Source organism: Giraffa tippelskirchi, chromosome 11, assembly GCF_054371585.1.
Source record: "Giraffa tippelskirchi isolate mGirTip1 chromosome 11, T2T-mGirTip1v1.2.pri, whole genome shotgun sequence".
NCBI classification, from domain to species: Eukaryota; Metazoa; Chordata; class Mammalia; order Artiodactyla; family Giraffidae; genus Giraffa; species Giraffa tippelskirchi.
In genome coordinates, this window is record NC_137285.1 from 38,442,210 (window position 1) to 38,459,281 (window position 17,072).

The 17,072-nt window shown below is 37.1% G+C and overlaps 2 long non-coding RNA genes across 2 annotated transcripts in view; both read left to right on the forward strand.

Moving 5' to 3' along the window:
- Window positions 1–17,072, forward strand: part of LOC145525367 (uncharacterized) — a 93,773-nt gene that overhangs the window by 19,544 nt on the left and 57,157 nt on the right. Inside the window, exon 4 of the long non-coding RNA XR_014068142.1 lies at window positions 2,223–2,279. This is a non-coding gene — a long non-coding RNA (uncharacterized LOC145525367). The remainder of the gene's footprint in view (window positions 1–2,222; window positions 2,280–17,072) is intronic.
- Window positions 7,867–11,419, forward strand: LOC145525368 (uncharacterized). Its single transcript, XR_014068143.1, has 2 exons — window positions 7,867–7,909; window positions 10,208–11,419. It is a non-coding gene; the product is annotated as an uncharacterized LOC145525368 (long non-coding RNA).

The following is a 17,072-nucleotide window of genomic DNA, read 5'->3' on the forward strand; positions in this document are numbered from 1 at the left end:
CATCTAGTCAAAGCTATGGTTTTTCCAGGAGTCATGTATGGATTTGAGAGTTGGAGTATAAAGAAATCTGAGTGGGAAGAATTGATGCTTTTGAACTGTGATGTTGGAAAAGACTCTTGAGAGTACCTTGGGCTGCAAGGAGATCCAACCAGTCCATCCTCAAGGAAATCAGTCCTGAATATTCATTGAAAGGTCTGATGCTGAAACTGAAACTCCAATACTTTCGCCACCTTATGTGAAGAGCTGACTCATTGGAAAAGACCCTGATGCTGGGAAAGATTGAAGGTGGGAGGACAATGGGAAGACAGAGGATGAGATGGTTGGATGGCATCACTGACTCAATGGACATGAGTTTGAATAAGCTCTGGGAGTTGGTGATGGACAGGTAGGCCTGGCATGCTGCAGTCCATGGGGTTGGAAAGAGTCGGACACAACTGAGTGACTGAACTGAAATTAAAATGAAATATACTGCCTACATTTTCTTCTAGGATTTTTTTTGGTTTAAGGTCTATACTTAAGTCCTTAATCTATTTTGAGTTTATTTTTGTATATGGTATAAGACAGTGGTCTAGTATCATTGTTTTGTCCAATTTTCCCAACACTAATGAAGAGACTATGTCTTCCTAATTGCATATTCTTGCCTACTTTGTCACAGATTAATTGACCAAAAAGTGTGAGTTTATTTCTGGGCTCTCTCTGTTCTGTATCATTCATCTATGTGTCTCTTTGTGAGCCAGTACCATCCTATTTTGATTCTTTGATTTTAAGTATTTTATATATGAAGCCCTAAGCTGCCATATTAGTTTTTAACTATAGTTTCCCATTTACAATTTTGTCCAAACTACTCTTTTATACATATGGGTTTCGTACACTGGAATATTTTCTAGTGTGTTCCTCTCCCTCTGAAGGTGTAATGTGCAGAAAAGAATACATATTTGAATGTGTTTTGACAAGTGAAGAGGACAAGAATATCATCTTTCCTCTTCTCTGAACTGTAATTCTCCCATATAACATGCAGCTTATTCATATTAAATTTATTATAAACTAAAATCCCTGTGTAGTTATTAAATCAACATCTGCTCATATGTCTATCATTTTCTACTAAGATTTTGTGTGTTTAAACCAAAATTCAGTTTTATCTTGTAACATTTGTTCCATTACCCCAGGCTATCAAACATACTGAGATGCATAGTATTTCTCCTTAAGTCCATCTACAATGTTATTATTATTAAATACCATAATAAATGCTTTAAAGAAGCCAGATATACCATAAGTTCTGCATTTGATATCCTATAAATTTTTAAAATCTACCCATATTGAGGGCTGATTTTTACTACTCATCATTTCTTCCTGTGGGATTTAGTGAAATGATTCTTTAATAGTTCACTATTGATAAAGTAAACATTCAGATTACAGTTGTGTAGAATGGCCTGTCTTACTAACCCAGAAAGTCTACTTGGCCATTCTTCTCCTTTCATTTAATGCCTCTTCAAGGTTTTCTAGAAATCCTAATAGTTGAAAAATTGTTCTTGAAAAACCACTGTCTTAAAACTTCTTCCCTTTAATTAAAACATATTTTTGAAAAGCATAGTAATAGACAACACTAATAGTTTTAAAGCACAATATATTTAAAGAAAACATTTTTATACATGTAATTTATTTTTTCTCTATTTTGAATCTTCATGTAAATACCTGCCTTCATTCCTTCTTGATGCTGCTGCTGCTAAGTCGCGTCAGTCGTGTCCAACTCTTGTGCGACCCCACAGACGGCAGCCCACCAGGCTCCCCCATCCCTGGGATTCTCCAGGCAAGAATACTAGAGTGGGCTGCCATTTCCTCCTCCAGCGCATGAAAGTGAAAACTGAAAGTGAAGTCGCTCAGTCATGTCCAACTCTTCGCGACCCCATGGGCTGCAGCCTACCAGGCTCCTCCATCCATGGGGTTTCCTAGACAAGAGTACTGGAGTGGGGTGCCATTGCCTTCTCCTCATTCCTTCTTATTTAACCCCAAATGGAAATGATTCCTGTTTTAGTATAAACACTATAGTATCCTTTTTTCATCTAACTATAAATCTGCTCTTGGAAACAAAAGTATTTGTGATTTTCTACCTTCTTTTTTACAGAAGACACTTGCAGGAAAACATTACTAGGTGAAATAAAATTATTGCACCTTTTTCCCTGTTCTAACATCTTTTCTTTCCCTCCATACTTCTTTCCACACAGGGTTAACAAGAAGAGATTATAGAATAACAGCTTCTGTGATGGTGTTTGCAAAGAACAGTGAGTTTGTTTTTTTTTTTTTTATATTTTGCTGTTTTTAAATGATAAACTTTTCTTCTATCAGCTGTTTTCTCCTTGTTAGAAATTTTCCACAGTCCTTGTTACATATCTGTCTATAAACCTGCAAAATTTACATCTGTTTGCGTCTGACATAACTGTGTTCTCAAGGAAGTGATTTTTCGCTAAAGTGACATCCATAGACCACTTCACAGAACATAAATCTTTTTACCAGGGAACAAACTCAAATATGGCTTAATTTCCTTTGTTCTATACTGTTTAAAAAAGCTAATGGGAATATTTAAAGATTTGCTTGATTTGAATGCCGAATGTGTATTTACGTATGATATACATGGGCTTCTTTGGTAGCTCAGCTGGTGAAGAATCCTCCTGTAATGCAGGAGGATAAAGGGTAAAGTGAAGTCGCTCAGTCGTGTCCATCTCTTTGCAACCCTGTGGACTGTAGCCGACCAGGCTCTTCGGTCCATGGGATTCTCCAGGCGAGAATACTGGAGTGGGTTGCCATTTCCTTCTCTAGGGGATCTTCCCGATCCAGGGATCGAACGTGGGTCTACCGCATTGCAGGCAGATGCTTTAACCTCTGAGCCACCAGGGAAGCATAATGCAGGAGACTCCGGTTCAATTCTTGGGTCGGGAAAATCCTCTGGAGAAGGGATAGGCTATCCACTCCAGTATTGGTGGGCTTCCCTGGTGGCTCAGCTAGTCAAGAATCTGCCTGCAATGCTAGAGACCTGGGTTCAACCCCTAGGTTAGGAAGGTCCGTTGGAGAAAGGGATAGCTACCCACTCCAGTATTCTGGCCTGAAGAATTCCATGGACAGAAGAACCTGGCAGGCTACAGTTCATGGGGTCACAAAGAGTCCGACACAACTTAGCGACTTTCACTTTCATGATATACATATTACCTACCTCACACCTGTTGCCTATCTAAGCAATTATGAGATATTAAGTAAAACAGATCTATAGCCACTGGGGTTCATCACCAGCCTCTATTGCCAATATAGAGCTTTTTAGCTTTTATTTTTCCTGGGTACCTCTGTGCACCAAAACTTAGTAGAATATCCCAAATGAGTTCACTTGCCAGACCCCACTTGCATCTTGGCACCCTCCTCCCAAATTAGAACACACTTTTAAAAATCAATTCTCAAGCACCTTTGCAGTAACACCCCTCTTGTTTTCTTATCTACTTCACTAACTATTAGTATTAAAATATATTTTGCAATAATATTTCTAACTATCGACTCTCCCATAACACCAAAAAGTAAAAAAGAAAACCAAAATCCCAAATGGTATTGTTAAGGCAAAACTAAGTTCCCCTGCAGAAGGGAATGGCCACCCACTCCAGTATTCTTGCCTGGAGAATCCCTTGGCAGAGGAGCCTGGCGGGCTACAGTCCATAGGGTCGCAAGGGTCAGACATGATTGAAGCAACTTAGCACACAAGGCAAAACTAACTTTATTAGGTTTGCTAAATACTACTTTGACAGATATTCATAGTAGTACAAAAGGGGAAATTGGGGCAGAGTATTTATAGGTATTAGGGATTTAGTTTCTTGTCTGAGAGATTTTTGAGTTCATGTTATGTAAGGAAATGATTGGAATTGTGCAGAGTTTATACCACAGTAGCTTCAAATTGGTGGTCAGAGTGAGACAAGGTATTTTCTGAAGCAAGCGGCTAAATTATTTTCACTTGGTTGCAGCACTGGAAAAAATCCTATCGACAGAAACTATATCCAGCCTCATTATTGGTTAATATACTAGGTTGGTTTCAATTCTCAGTATGTCCACTTCCAAAGCCATTTTAATGTCTATTTATTTTTTTGATGTGTTCTTTTTTGTACATACAGTCATCTTTCCTAATCTGTGCAGAGTGGGAAGGATTCATTGGTTTCAGGACCCTTGTGGATAACAGAATTCAGGCAGACAGTCAAGTCCCTTATATAAACTGGTGTGGTAGGCATATAACTGCTTCATGCCTCTCATATACTTTAAAGCATCTCTAGATTGCCAGTAATACTAATACAATATAAATATTATGTGAATAGTTGTGAACACAATGTCAGTGCTAGGTAGAGAGCTGCCAGTGCATAGCAAATTTACGTTTTGCTTTTTGGAACTTTTTGAAAATTTGTTTTAAACATTTTCAATCCACAGTTGGTTGAATCCTCAGATGTGAAGCCTTCAGATATGGAGGTCTGACAGTATAACTATAAATTCTTATCCTTGAATTTAGCCTCTATCAATGCCATTGCTTTACTTACAATTTCATATTCAGAACCCAGAGTTTGTAGTGGTATATGGTATGTATTCAATTCAATATTCTGTTGAATAAATCACAACATCTGTAATTTATAATAGAAGATATTTTATTTACTAGCTATAGAATGAATGGCATAAGAATTAAATGAAAAGCATGTGCTAAAAATAATTTAAATCTTTTAAAAAAATTACTCTTTTCTTTAGGATTCTATTTAACTTGTAAAATTAACTTATTAAGTCAGTCAGTAAGATGGAGACCTTATTTCACTGTATATGTGTATAACAAAGAAATGACCTAGAATACATTTGATTGGGAGTAGGGGATGTTCAAAGGTGACTTCCCTGAGTAAGTGAAATATGTGAGCTGCAACTTAAAATATGAATGAAACTTACCTGGGCAATGTGAAAAAGCACTGTAGACAAAAGGACAATAAATGTAATTTATATTGTAAGTTGAGTCATATCATGATAGACAAATCAAAGAAACCCATCGTTACTAGAGATAAAGAACAAAGGAGAGATGGATATAAAATGATGCTGAAGAGGTGGGCGGTGGTCAAGCCATGCACATTTTGAAGGCCATGTTAAAGAATTGTCGGCCTTTATCCTAAAAGCAGTATGAACCCATGGCTATGTTATAAACAGGGGAGTGTTTTGAGAAATTTATTCTGGCTGCTCTGTGGAGAATGGGTTTGTCAGGAGTGATCATCAATACAGGAAGGACACTTGGAATCTATTTAGGTGATCAAGATGAAATGATGGCAATTGATTTAGGTAGTGACAATAGTAATGCAGAGAAGTAAATAGATTTGAGAAATATTTAAAGAGTAAAATAGGTAGAAGGGGACAACAGAGGATGAGATGGTTGGATGGCATCACCGATTCGATGAACATGAGTTTGAGCAAGCTCTGGGAGTTAGTGATGGGACAGGGAAGCCTGGTGTGCTGCAGTCTATGGGGTCACAAAGAGTTGGACACAACTGAGCTGAACTGAAAATAGGTAGAAATTTCTATCAGTATGGTGTATGAGGGGGAAGGAGACATCAAAGATTTGTGGAACTGCATGATTGGTGATTTCTTTACCTGAGCATAAAGACAATGGGTCAGATTGGTTTTGGGTAATTATCCCAAATTTAGTCTTGCACACATTATACCTGGAGAAACATGCAAGCAGAAATGACAAAGAAGTAGTGTTTATTTATATAATTGGTGTTTCCACTAAATTCTGGTCCAGGGATATATTTGTCAGTTGTGACTCTGTATTTGTTGTTGTTTAAGTCACTAAGTCGTATCTGACTCTCTCTGACCCCGTGGACTACAGCATACCAGGCTTCCCTTCCCTGCCCTTCACTATCTGTGGAGTTTGCTCAAATTCATGTCCATTGAGTCAGTGATGCTATCTAACCATCTCATCCTCTGCCACACTCTTCTTTGCATTCAATATTCCTCAGCATCAAGATCTCTTCAAATGAATCTGCTATGACTTTGTATTTGTGGTGGTTGTTCAGTCATTCACTAGTATCTGACTCTTTGCGAGCCTCTCCTTCATCTCCCAGAGCTTGTTTAAACTCGTGTCCATTGAGTCAGTGATGCCATCTAATCATCTAGTCCTCTGTCATCCCTTTCTCCTCCTGCCTTCAATCTGTCCCAGCAATAGGGTCTTTTCTAATGAGTCTTTGACTTTTATATGACTTTGTATAACAAATTATAAATATGAGTAAAATCACCAAAGTAAAAATAAATAATAAAAAGAACCATATAGAACTTCTAATCTTAAGGACCAGAGAAGTTTGAGCTAGCAAAAGAGGTATAGAAGGAGACCCAGAAATGTAGAGAGAAAACCGGGAGAACGTTATGTCCTGGAAGACAGAAAACAAAAAGTCTGCATTATGAAAGTTGCTGAAAATCAACTATGTTTAGTGAGAACTGAAATGCAATTAGATTTAGAAATATGTAAGTCATTGGTGACCTCTGCTCTTTCGTAATAAACCAACCTTAAATTTGATCATCATTGAAAAAGTAAAGAGAAATGTAGATACACGTCATTAGACATTTGTTGAAACCCACAGAATTTACAACACTTAGAATGAGCCCTAACGTAAACTATGGACTTTGGTTGATAATATGTCAAAAAAGGTTCATGGGCTGTAATACATGTAGCAATCCAAGGTGTGACCTTGATAGTACAAGAGACTGTTCAATAAATGGTTAGGGAATATATTGAACTGTTTTTCCCTTAATTTTTCTGTGAACCTAAAACTGCTTTGAACACCAAGTCTATTTTTAACAAAATTTATTACAAAATACACATTTACAACAAACATAAATATTTATCTTATAGTTCTTACAGTTAAAATGCATCAGAAAAATTACTTTTTTAACTCAACATTTCCCAAGTGTATTTTACTACTAGACTCATTTTAATATAACATCACTTTATATCTGTTGGGACTCAGATTCTCTGTAATGTTTTCTGTGAAATATTGGGTTTGAATATAACAGTAGTAAAGAAAATATATGGAAATCTTCTGTGTATTTTACTCTATGTCTTAAATTTCACATTTTCTGTGATTAAAAAGTAATATAAAATACTTTTTAAACAGGCATAAAGATAATTTGACATAAAGAAAGGAACAACAATAAATCAAAGGTAGAACCTACTCCTATTTTGACGCAATGTCATTAGTCTTACTGGTAAAACAAGCGTCTGTAGTTCTCCTGTGGAGCTGAGAGAGTTTAATTCTGCTTTTCTCTCACCCACCCCAACACACACACGCACATGCACACGCACACGCACACACGTGCGCGCACACACACACACACACACCCCATACTGAATATAATCACTATTTCAGATCTTTGTCAGAACCTATTGTGCTTCTCTGGTGGACCTGCCTGACTTCATAGAAACTTGCTTCCTCTTTGTAACCCGCTGCTGACATGTGCCTGCTTCTTTTGACTTTACCTCCTGCCACTCATTCTCAGCTTAGTCTGAATCCCTGGCACTTCAATCCCCCTGTCCATTTGGTCTTTGTTTTCTGTTTCTTCCCACTCTATTTGGAAATCTTGCTGATGACCTCAGACTGTGCACTTGGATTTTACGCCCTGTTTGCTCCTTTCCTGTTGCCACGGGAGTCATTAGACTTGGAGCACGTCATCTCTCTCTGGAGTTACAGTATCTGTTTTCTAACCTCCTGGGTTTGGGTCTGTGCCTGCCAGACATTCACTGTCTTCAAGGTCATTCCAGTTGGATTCTTGATCTTGGCTCTCACTGGTCTGCCCCAGCTGGCTCTGTGACAGTTTCCAATAGTTAGCAGACATGAAAGAAGGCCTTCCTTTCCTGTCACAGCTTTTGGTAAGTCAAATATAACACTTCCTACAAACTCACAGGACTTGTGTTCAATGCAGTTCAGTACTGTTTTCAAATGAGCACTTTCTCAGTTAGGTCTTCTCGTAACATCTATTTCTCCTCATCACACTCTCTATTCCCCTTCCTTGCTGTATTTTTCTCCACTGCATGTACTATATAAGATACTTACTTATTTAACACGTTGTCTGCCTCCTTCTGCTGGGACATGAGCTTCATGAATACAGGGCTTTTTCTGTTTTTCTCACTATAGATCTCTCAGTCTGGAAGAGTACATGGTTCATAGTAAGATACTCAATAAATATATAATATATAAATGGATACATGAATGAAAATGAGTGAACTCTTGGTAGGACAGACAGATTGGGAGTAATAAAGCTGCAACTAACAATTTCCATTTCCGATAGGTACAGCAAGACTGACCCACTGTGGTATTCTCTGAATACTTGAGAATTTGCACTCTGGGCATTCATGTCTGCTATAATCTCACTGTGAGTTTACTAGCAGGGAAATTAAAGTTAAGTTTACCTTACACAACCTTAAAAGCAAAATGAATAGCTTTTTAAAAGTATAGATTTCAATAAATTTACAATTAAAAGGCAGGCATGGCTTACTCTTTCCATTAGTTATTTTATGAGACAGAAATCACATTGCTCAGTGATTCCTAACCCTAAATTGCTTAAAAAGGGCAATGCGTTTTTTATCATTCATCTACTTTGTGCCTTTTGTAACTAAAATATGTTTGATTCTCATTGAAAATTTAAAGTTTGGAATCTCCCAGTTGAGAGGAATGACCATATACTTGCATTTATATTGGAATGGTAAGTAATGGTGAAGTGAAGCGTTAGTAGCTCAGTCATGTCCAACTCTTTGCAACCCCATGAATTGTAGCCTACCAGGCTCCTCTGACCATGGGACTCTCCAGGCAATAATACTGGAGTGGGTAGCCATTCCCTTCTCCAGGGGATCTTCCTGACCTAGGGATCAAACCTGGGTTTTCTGCATTTCAGGCAGATTCTTTATTACATCTGAGCTACCAGGAAAGCTAAAAATATGTTTTATTCTCAGTGAAATTTTAAAATTTGGAAACTCCAAGTTGAGAGGAGTGATCATTTCCCCTCCCACTATATGATATTTGGATTGTTTTCACTTTTTGGCTATTAGACATAAAGGTGCTATGTGCATTCATGCCCAAGTTTTTGTGTGAATATAAGTTTTCAGTTCTTTGGGATGGTTGCAAAGAGCAATACTGCCGGGTCATGTGATAATTTTATGTTTTGTTTTATTTAAAACATTATTTTCTGTATTGGTTATGCCATTTTACAATCTACAGCAATACATAAGTGATCCAGTTTCTCTGAAATGTCACGAATATGTATTATTGTCACTATTTAGCCTTTGTGATAGGCATGTAGAGACAGCTCATTGGGGCTTCAATTTACATTTGCAAGTAAATGAAAAAGTTGAACATTTCTTGTATTTATTTGACATCCATATATCCTCCTCATTGAAATGAAAAGTTTGTGCCTTTTACTCATTTTCTAAATAGGTTGCTTATTTATTTTTACTGTTTAGTTTTAAGAGTTCTTGATGTATTCTAGAAACTAGTCCTTGGTCTAATATGGAGTTTGAAAATATTTTCTCCCAGTAGGTAACTTGGTCTTTTGCAAAGCAAAAGTCTTAGATTCTGACAAAGTCTGATTTATCAATAGTCTCTTTTATGGGTTGTGCTTTTTGTATCAAGTTTAAGAGCACTTTGCTTAGCTTCATATATTGAAAAGTTTTCTTTACATTTTTCCTAAAACATTTATAGTTTTGTGTTTTAAGTCTACAAACCATTTTGGGTTAAATTTTATGTAAACTGTGACATTTAGCTCAAGGTCTTTTTTCTGTTTTTGATTGTTTTTGATCTGAAAGTCAAAGTGAAAGTCACTCAGTACTGTCCAACTCTTTGTGACTCTGTGGACTATACAGTCCATGGAATTCTCCAGGCCAGAATACTGGAGTGGGTAGCCTTTCCCTTTTCCAGGGGATCTTCCCAACCCAGGGATCGAACCCAGGTCTCCTGCATTGCAGGCAGATTCTCTACCAGCTGAGCCACCAGGGAAGCCCATTTTTGATCTATGGATATCTAATTGCAACAGCATCACACGTTGAAAAGGCTGTCTTTCTTCCATTGAAAGTCCTTTACATCTCTATCAAGTATCAGCTGGAAATATTTCTGTGAGCCTGAGTTTGAGTTACATATATTTTTTGTCATTAATCTTTGTGTCTTCTCTTCCACAGTAACAGACTAAAATGATGTAGCCACCTGATATAAAGGTAGAGTGGTTCCTCCTCCCTCATTCTTCTTTAAAAGATTGTTTTAGCTGTTCTAGGACTTGTGGTTTTTCCATGTATTAATACATGTTAGAAGAAATTTGTCTATGTCTAAAAGAATCCTTGTTGAGATATTGATAAGAATTATAGTCACCCTTGATATCAATTTGAGAATTGATATCTTTAGTATACTTAGTCTTCCAATCCATGAACATAGTATCAGTTTATTTAGATCTACTCTGATACCTTTATAAGTATTTTATATTTGGCAGCATACAGATTCTGTACATGCTTTGTTAACTTCATAGGTATTTCTTTTATTTGTAGCAATTTTAAATGATGTTGTGAATCTTTTTTTTTTTTGGTTCCACACGTGCAGTGTTACTATATAAAAACATTTATTTTATTTTTTTGCATTGATCTTATATTTGTCACTGTCAATGTAATTTATTAGTCTTAGTTTTGTTATATATTCTTGGGATTTTCTATGTAGACAGTCATGTCATTCTGAAATAGTGAACATTTTCTTCCTTTTAATCTGTATTTTTTTTTTCTTGCCTTTTTGCAGTGGTTAGAATGTCTAGTAGCACCTTGAATAGGATGACAAGACAGACTTTATTGCTTTGTTCCTGATCTTTGTCTTTCACCATTAATCTGGTGTTAGCTCTGATAATTTTGTAGATGGTATGTCAAATTGAGGTAGTTCTTTATTAAACTTGCTAAAATTTTAATTTTCTCATGAATAGATGTTAAATTTGTTTACAATTTTTTTTCCTCTTTACCCTGTTGTTTTGTTTGTTGGTGGTGGGCTTTTCTTTTTTTTCTCCCCTGGCTGCATTACGTAGCTTGTGGGATCCTAGTTCCCTGACCAGGGATTAAGCCTAGGCCCCCAGCAGTGAAAGAATGGAGTTCCAACCATTGGATCATTAGGGAATTCTCTTTACCCTGTTAATATGGTAGGTTGCATTATTTGATTTTGTAATATTGAACCAGGCTTCCATAATAGAAGTAACTCCTATTTTCTTGTTGTGTATAATTATTTTTATACATTGTTTTGATTTTCTCATACTTTTCTTGATTTTTGTGTCTAAGTTATGCAGATATTAGTCCATAGTCATCTTTATTTTTTTACTGCCTTTCTCTAGTTTTATTATCAGGATAACACTAACCCAATAAAAATTAGTTAAGAAGTGTTCCTTTCTCTTCTATTTTTCTAGAAGAGATTAAAAAAATTGACACTTTTCCAGTGAACGGTAACTGAAACAGAATTTGGTATTAGGTTTGGTATCACTGAACTTTTTAAATTACAAATTCAATTTCTTTAGTAATTACAAAACAACTAGGTTATTTCCTCTTGGTTGAGTTTTGCTAATTTGTATTATTTTAAGATGTTGTATTTATGAACATATAATTATTTAAAGTATCCTGTATAATTTTTCCAGGGGCTGCAAAATCTGTAGTGATATCCCATTTCAGTCCTCATATTTAATTTTTTTAATGTCTAGGAATATTTTAATATATGTGCTGGGTTTTTTTTTTTTTTTTTTTTTTTACAGAACATACCCTGGTTTATAAAAACAGGCACTATTTAAACACTGTCCTTTTAATATGGTTTGTCAAAATAAGTACCAAACTCAGGACCAGGTATCACACTGTGTTAAATGCTTCTGGCCCCCTTCCATACAGTGCAGTCCGTTCTCCAGATATTAACTTGTTGAAGAGATCAGGCCTGCTGTCCCACAGACTGCCTGATATTTGTTATTTGTCTCATTGCATCTGTATGATGATGTCTAGTTTGTTTATTCCCTGTTCCTCCTGATGATCTGATATTAAACTTTGACATGAATACATCATGGATGTTGTCTGTTACACCTTAGATCGAGAGGCATATATCTGACTTACTATTGGATTACAATGAAAGCAATCTAATTCTTTCACTGTGTACGCTTTCCCTTTGCAAAGTTATATGTATAGTTCTATGTTGGTATTACAAAATTATCTGGCTCCCTCACAAACCAATTTATTAAAATTGCTGATCCTTACTCAAATCAATAATTTCATTTGGATGTTTTTATTCGTTTCAGTTAGTTGCTTTGTTTCTTTCTATTTGTGTATATTTGAACAGGGAGAAATCCACTTGGGTCAGCTTTCTACCACATAGAAGATAAACACAAGGTTGGTAATTTCAATTGTCAGGTCTAAACTTGAATTTTAACTTGATGGGCATGTCATTCCTCACATTTGTGATTTGTGCCATCTGTCTTTTAATCTTAATAGTTTTGTTAGTGTGTGCTAAGTCGCTTCTGGAGAAGGCAATGGCACCCCACTCCAGTACTCTTGCCTGCAGAATCCCAAGGACGGCGGAGCCTGGTGGGCTGCTGTCTACGGGGTCACACAGAGTCGGACACAACGGAAGCGACTTAGCAGCAGCAGCAGCAGCTAAGTCGCTTCAGTCATGTCTGACTCTGTTTGTTGGTGGTGGGCTTTTTTTTTTTTCCCTATCCAAGTATCAAACCTGCATCTCTTACATCTACTGCATTAGCAGGTGAGTTCTTTACCACTAGCACCACCTGGGAAGTCCCAGTTTTGTTAGAGGCATGCTATTTTTATTGTTCCTTAAAGAACTAACTTCTGGTTTCATTAATTCTTTTTTACCGTTTTCCTTTTTTCAAGTTCATTTTATCCTGCTCTTATTTGTATTACTGTTGTCCTTCCTTCTGCTTACTTTGGGTTTTCTTTTGCTCTTGACCTAATTTAGTGTCAGGGATTTAGATTACTGATTAGAAACTTTTCTAATGAAAGCACTTAGTGCTAAATATTTCCCTCTTATTACTGCTCTAATTGCATCCACACATTTTTGATATAAAATATTTTAATATTTAGACCGATGTATATATTTCTATTTATTTTGAGATATAATCTTTTATGTATGGGTTGTTTAGTAGCATGTTATTTACATTCCAAGTGTTTAGTATCTTTTCTGTCATTTATCCTGTTTCCTTATATTTCCCTGTTTCTATTATTAATTTCTAGTTTGGTTTCATTTTGGTCGAAGAATATAGTTTGTATGATTTCAATTCTGATAAATGTGTCAATGTTTATATTACAAACCTGGATATGATTTAGAATGGTTAATCTATGGATGCTTGAAAAGAATGTGTATTCTACATTTTGGAGGTGAAGCATTCTATAAATGTCAACTATATTCTTTTGATTGATAGTCTTATTCAGTTCTTCTATATCTTTACTAAATTTTGTCCAGTACTGTGGAAAAAATTAAATGTGGGGCACTGATGTCCCCAATTATTGCTTATTTGTCAATTTCCTCTTTCATGCCTATCAAGTGTTATTTTCTTCATTTATGTTGAAGATCTCTTGTGTTTATACATTTAGGATCACCATGTCTTTGGGGTGAATTAAGCCTATTATCATTATATAATGTCCCTCTTTGTTCCTAGTAATTATCCTTGCTATGTAGTGTATTTTAATATGAATAAAATTATTCCTGCTTATTAGTTGATGACATTAGCGTGATGTATAGTTTTCCTTTTTTTTTTTTTTATGTTTAGCTGTGTCACTGTATTTAATGTGAGTTTCTTAGATGGTATACAATTGGATCTTTCAAAGAAATCCATTCTGGAATCTCTATATTTGGATAATTTTGTTTAAAATAATCATTGATATGTTAAGGCTTACATCTGATATTTTATTACTCGTTTTCTGTGTGTTTCCTTTTTCTCATTCCCCTGTTTCTCTTTTCTTGACCTCCTATGGGTTATTTCAATATTCTATTTTTTAGGATTCTTTAACATAACTTGTTACAGCCTACTGATATTGGCATTTTACCCCTTCAGGTTAGCTGATGAAAGCCTACTTCACAAATGATCTGTTAAAGTCAGCTCATAGAGGAGTGATGGACCCCCACACAGTCTACAATTGGCTCAGATTATCTAGACTGGTAATATCATGCATGCCCCCAAAAGGTATGAAATGTTTATTTCCAGTCACATAATGAGCAGGAAAGCTCCCAAGCAGGTCCACAAATAACTTAAGAGAACTGGAAAAGAATTTTGACTAGGGTATAATTATGAAGAATCATTATATAAGAATTATTCTTAATCCTCAACTGTTAAAAGACATTTAATGATTATCTTTGGAATTGGAATAAGATTCTTATGTGTGATCTGGGGCTTGTATAGTTTGAAATTCCCAAAGAACGGAATACCTGGGCTTTCATATCAATTTCTCTAGATGTGGTATAATGGTGGACTGGGGAATGTTGAGGCATAAACATCATTAGCTATCAAATGTCAAAAGTAAATTCAGACTTTTCATTGCATTTAACGCTAATGTTTTCTAGGTGACTGAAATATGCCATGTTTTATTTGCATTGTGTCATTAAGACATTTTTGCACATATTTGTTGCCCAGAGCTAGTAAGGACGTTGAAAGGATGGAGGGAGGAAGGAAATAAAAAAGGGAAGGAAGGTGAATTTTCTGTTGAATGCTTCGTTTAAGAACTCAAACGTAAGTATTCTGTGAAGTGAAATGTGTGCATTGGTCACTACCAATAATGTCTGGAACTCTAAAGGGGGCATTGAGTGTCTTGGTGGGACTTTGTAATGTGGCCATCATGTGCAGAGGCATTTTTCACCTTCAAGTTATATTTTGGGTATCTATGAGACAGGAGTTTCACAGTGTTCTTTATCCCAAAGGAGGCAGTCTTAGGTAAGAAATTGCTGTTGCTTGCTGGCCCAGGTAGTTAAAGATCAGTGAAAATATCTCAACAGCCTTTAAACATGTGTGGGTGGGGCTGTTTTTCCAGGGTCTGCAGTATTAAGATTAGAAGTTAGGCCAATTGTCAGGCTTCCCTGGTGGCTCAGATGGTAAAGAATCTGCCTTCAATTTGGGAGACCTGGGTTCGATGCTTGGGTTGGGAAGATCCTCTGGAGGGGAGGGCATGGCAACCCACTCCAGTATTCTTTCCTGGAGATTCCCCAGGGACAGAGGAGCCTGGCAGGCTACAGTCCATGGGGTCGCAAGGAGCTAGACACAACTGACCGACTAAGCAAAGCACAAGTACAGCACAGGCCAATCATCATGACTTTTGGGGCTTGCTGATGATCAGGGACATCTTGATTAAGGGATGAATAGCAGCAGCAAGGACCGTCATATTATGGTTCAATATCATCCACTGCCTACTAACTCCCTTGATGTTCACTCACTTGGTCCCCAAAAGTTTCAAATGCAGCCAAGAACTCTGGGCAAAGGATGGCTTTCTCCTGTGCAGTAGGCTCTGGTAAGCTTTTAAGGACAGTAGAAGCCACTAACTTCCTAGATATGCTATACTAGAGGGCCCAGATTTGACTCTGTCCTGTAGATACAATTTTTATTTTAGAAAATAGACACTGGTACCTATGCACAGCTTGCAGACTGTACCATTAATGACCCAGAGCAGAATAGACCATTTGGTACATGGTGTATAGATTCAGATCCTGTCAAAGCCTGCTGTTCTAGGGGATTTCAGTATACAGACAGTGTTTGCTTAAAGATTAGTGTGCCCTGTGGGGCAAAAGGGTGCAGTGTCTTGCACCAGAATGTCGTGAGCAACTTTTGGCTATTGTAGGTACAGAATCGCCAGGAGGCCTAAGTTATTCAGTGGCTCAGCGGTGTCTGAAACTTTGCGACCCCAGGGACTGCAGCACTCCAGGCCTCCTTGTCCTTCACCATCTCCTGGAGCTTGCTCAAACTCATGTCCATTGAGTCGGTGATGCCATCCAACCATCTCATCCTCTGTCATCCCCTTCTCCTCCTGCCTTCAATCTTTCCCAGCATCAGGGTCTTTTCTAATGAGTTGGCTCTTTGCATCAGGTGGCCAAATGATTGGAGCTTCAGCTTTCATCATCAGTCCTTCCAATTCAGGATTGATTTCCTTTGGATTTACTGGTTTGATCTCTTTGTAGTCCAATGGACTCTCAAGAGTCTTCTCCAACACCACAGCTCAAAAGCATCAATTCTTCGGAACTCAGCTTCCTTTATGGTCCAACTCACCCATCCATACATGACTACAGGAAAAACCATGGCTTTGACTAGACTTTCCTTTGTCAGCAAAGAAATGACTACTTTATAACAGGCTGTTCAGGTTTGTCAGAGCTTTTCTTCCAAGGAGTAAGTGTCTTTTAATTTCATGGCTGCAGTCACCATCTGCAGTGATTTTGGAGCCCAAGAAAATAAAGTCTCTCACTGTTTTCATCGTTTTCTCATCTGTTTGCCATGAAGTGATGGGACCAGATGCCATGATCTTCGCTTTTTGAGTGCTGAGTTTTAAGCCAGTTTTTTCATGCTCTTGTTTCACGTTCATCAAAAGGCTCTTTAGTTTCTCTTCATTTTCTGCCATAAGGGTAGTATCATCTGCATATCTGCAAGCTTGATTTGGGCTTGTGCCTCATCCAGCCCAGCATTTCTCATGATATACTCTGCATAGAAGTTAAATAAGCAGGGTGACAATATACAGCCTTGACGTACTCCTTTTCCAATTTGGAACCAGTCTGTTGTTCCATGTCCAGTTCTAACTGTTGCTTCTTAACCTACATAAAGGTTTCTCAGGAGGTGATAAGGTGGTCTGGTATTCCAGTTTCTTTAAGAATTTTCCACAGTTTCTTGTGATCTACAAATCAAAAGCTTTAACACAGTCAATGAAGCATAAATCGATGTTTTTCTGGAACTCTCTCACTTTTTCTATGATCCAGTGGATATTGGCAATTTGATCTCTGGTTCCTCTGCTTTTTCTAAAGCCATCTTTTGAACATCTGGAAGTTCAAGATTCACATACT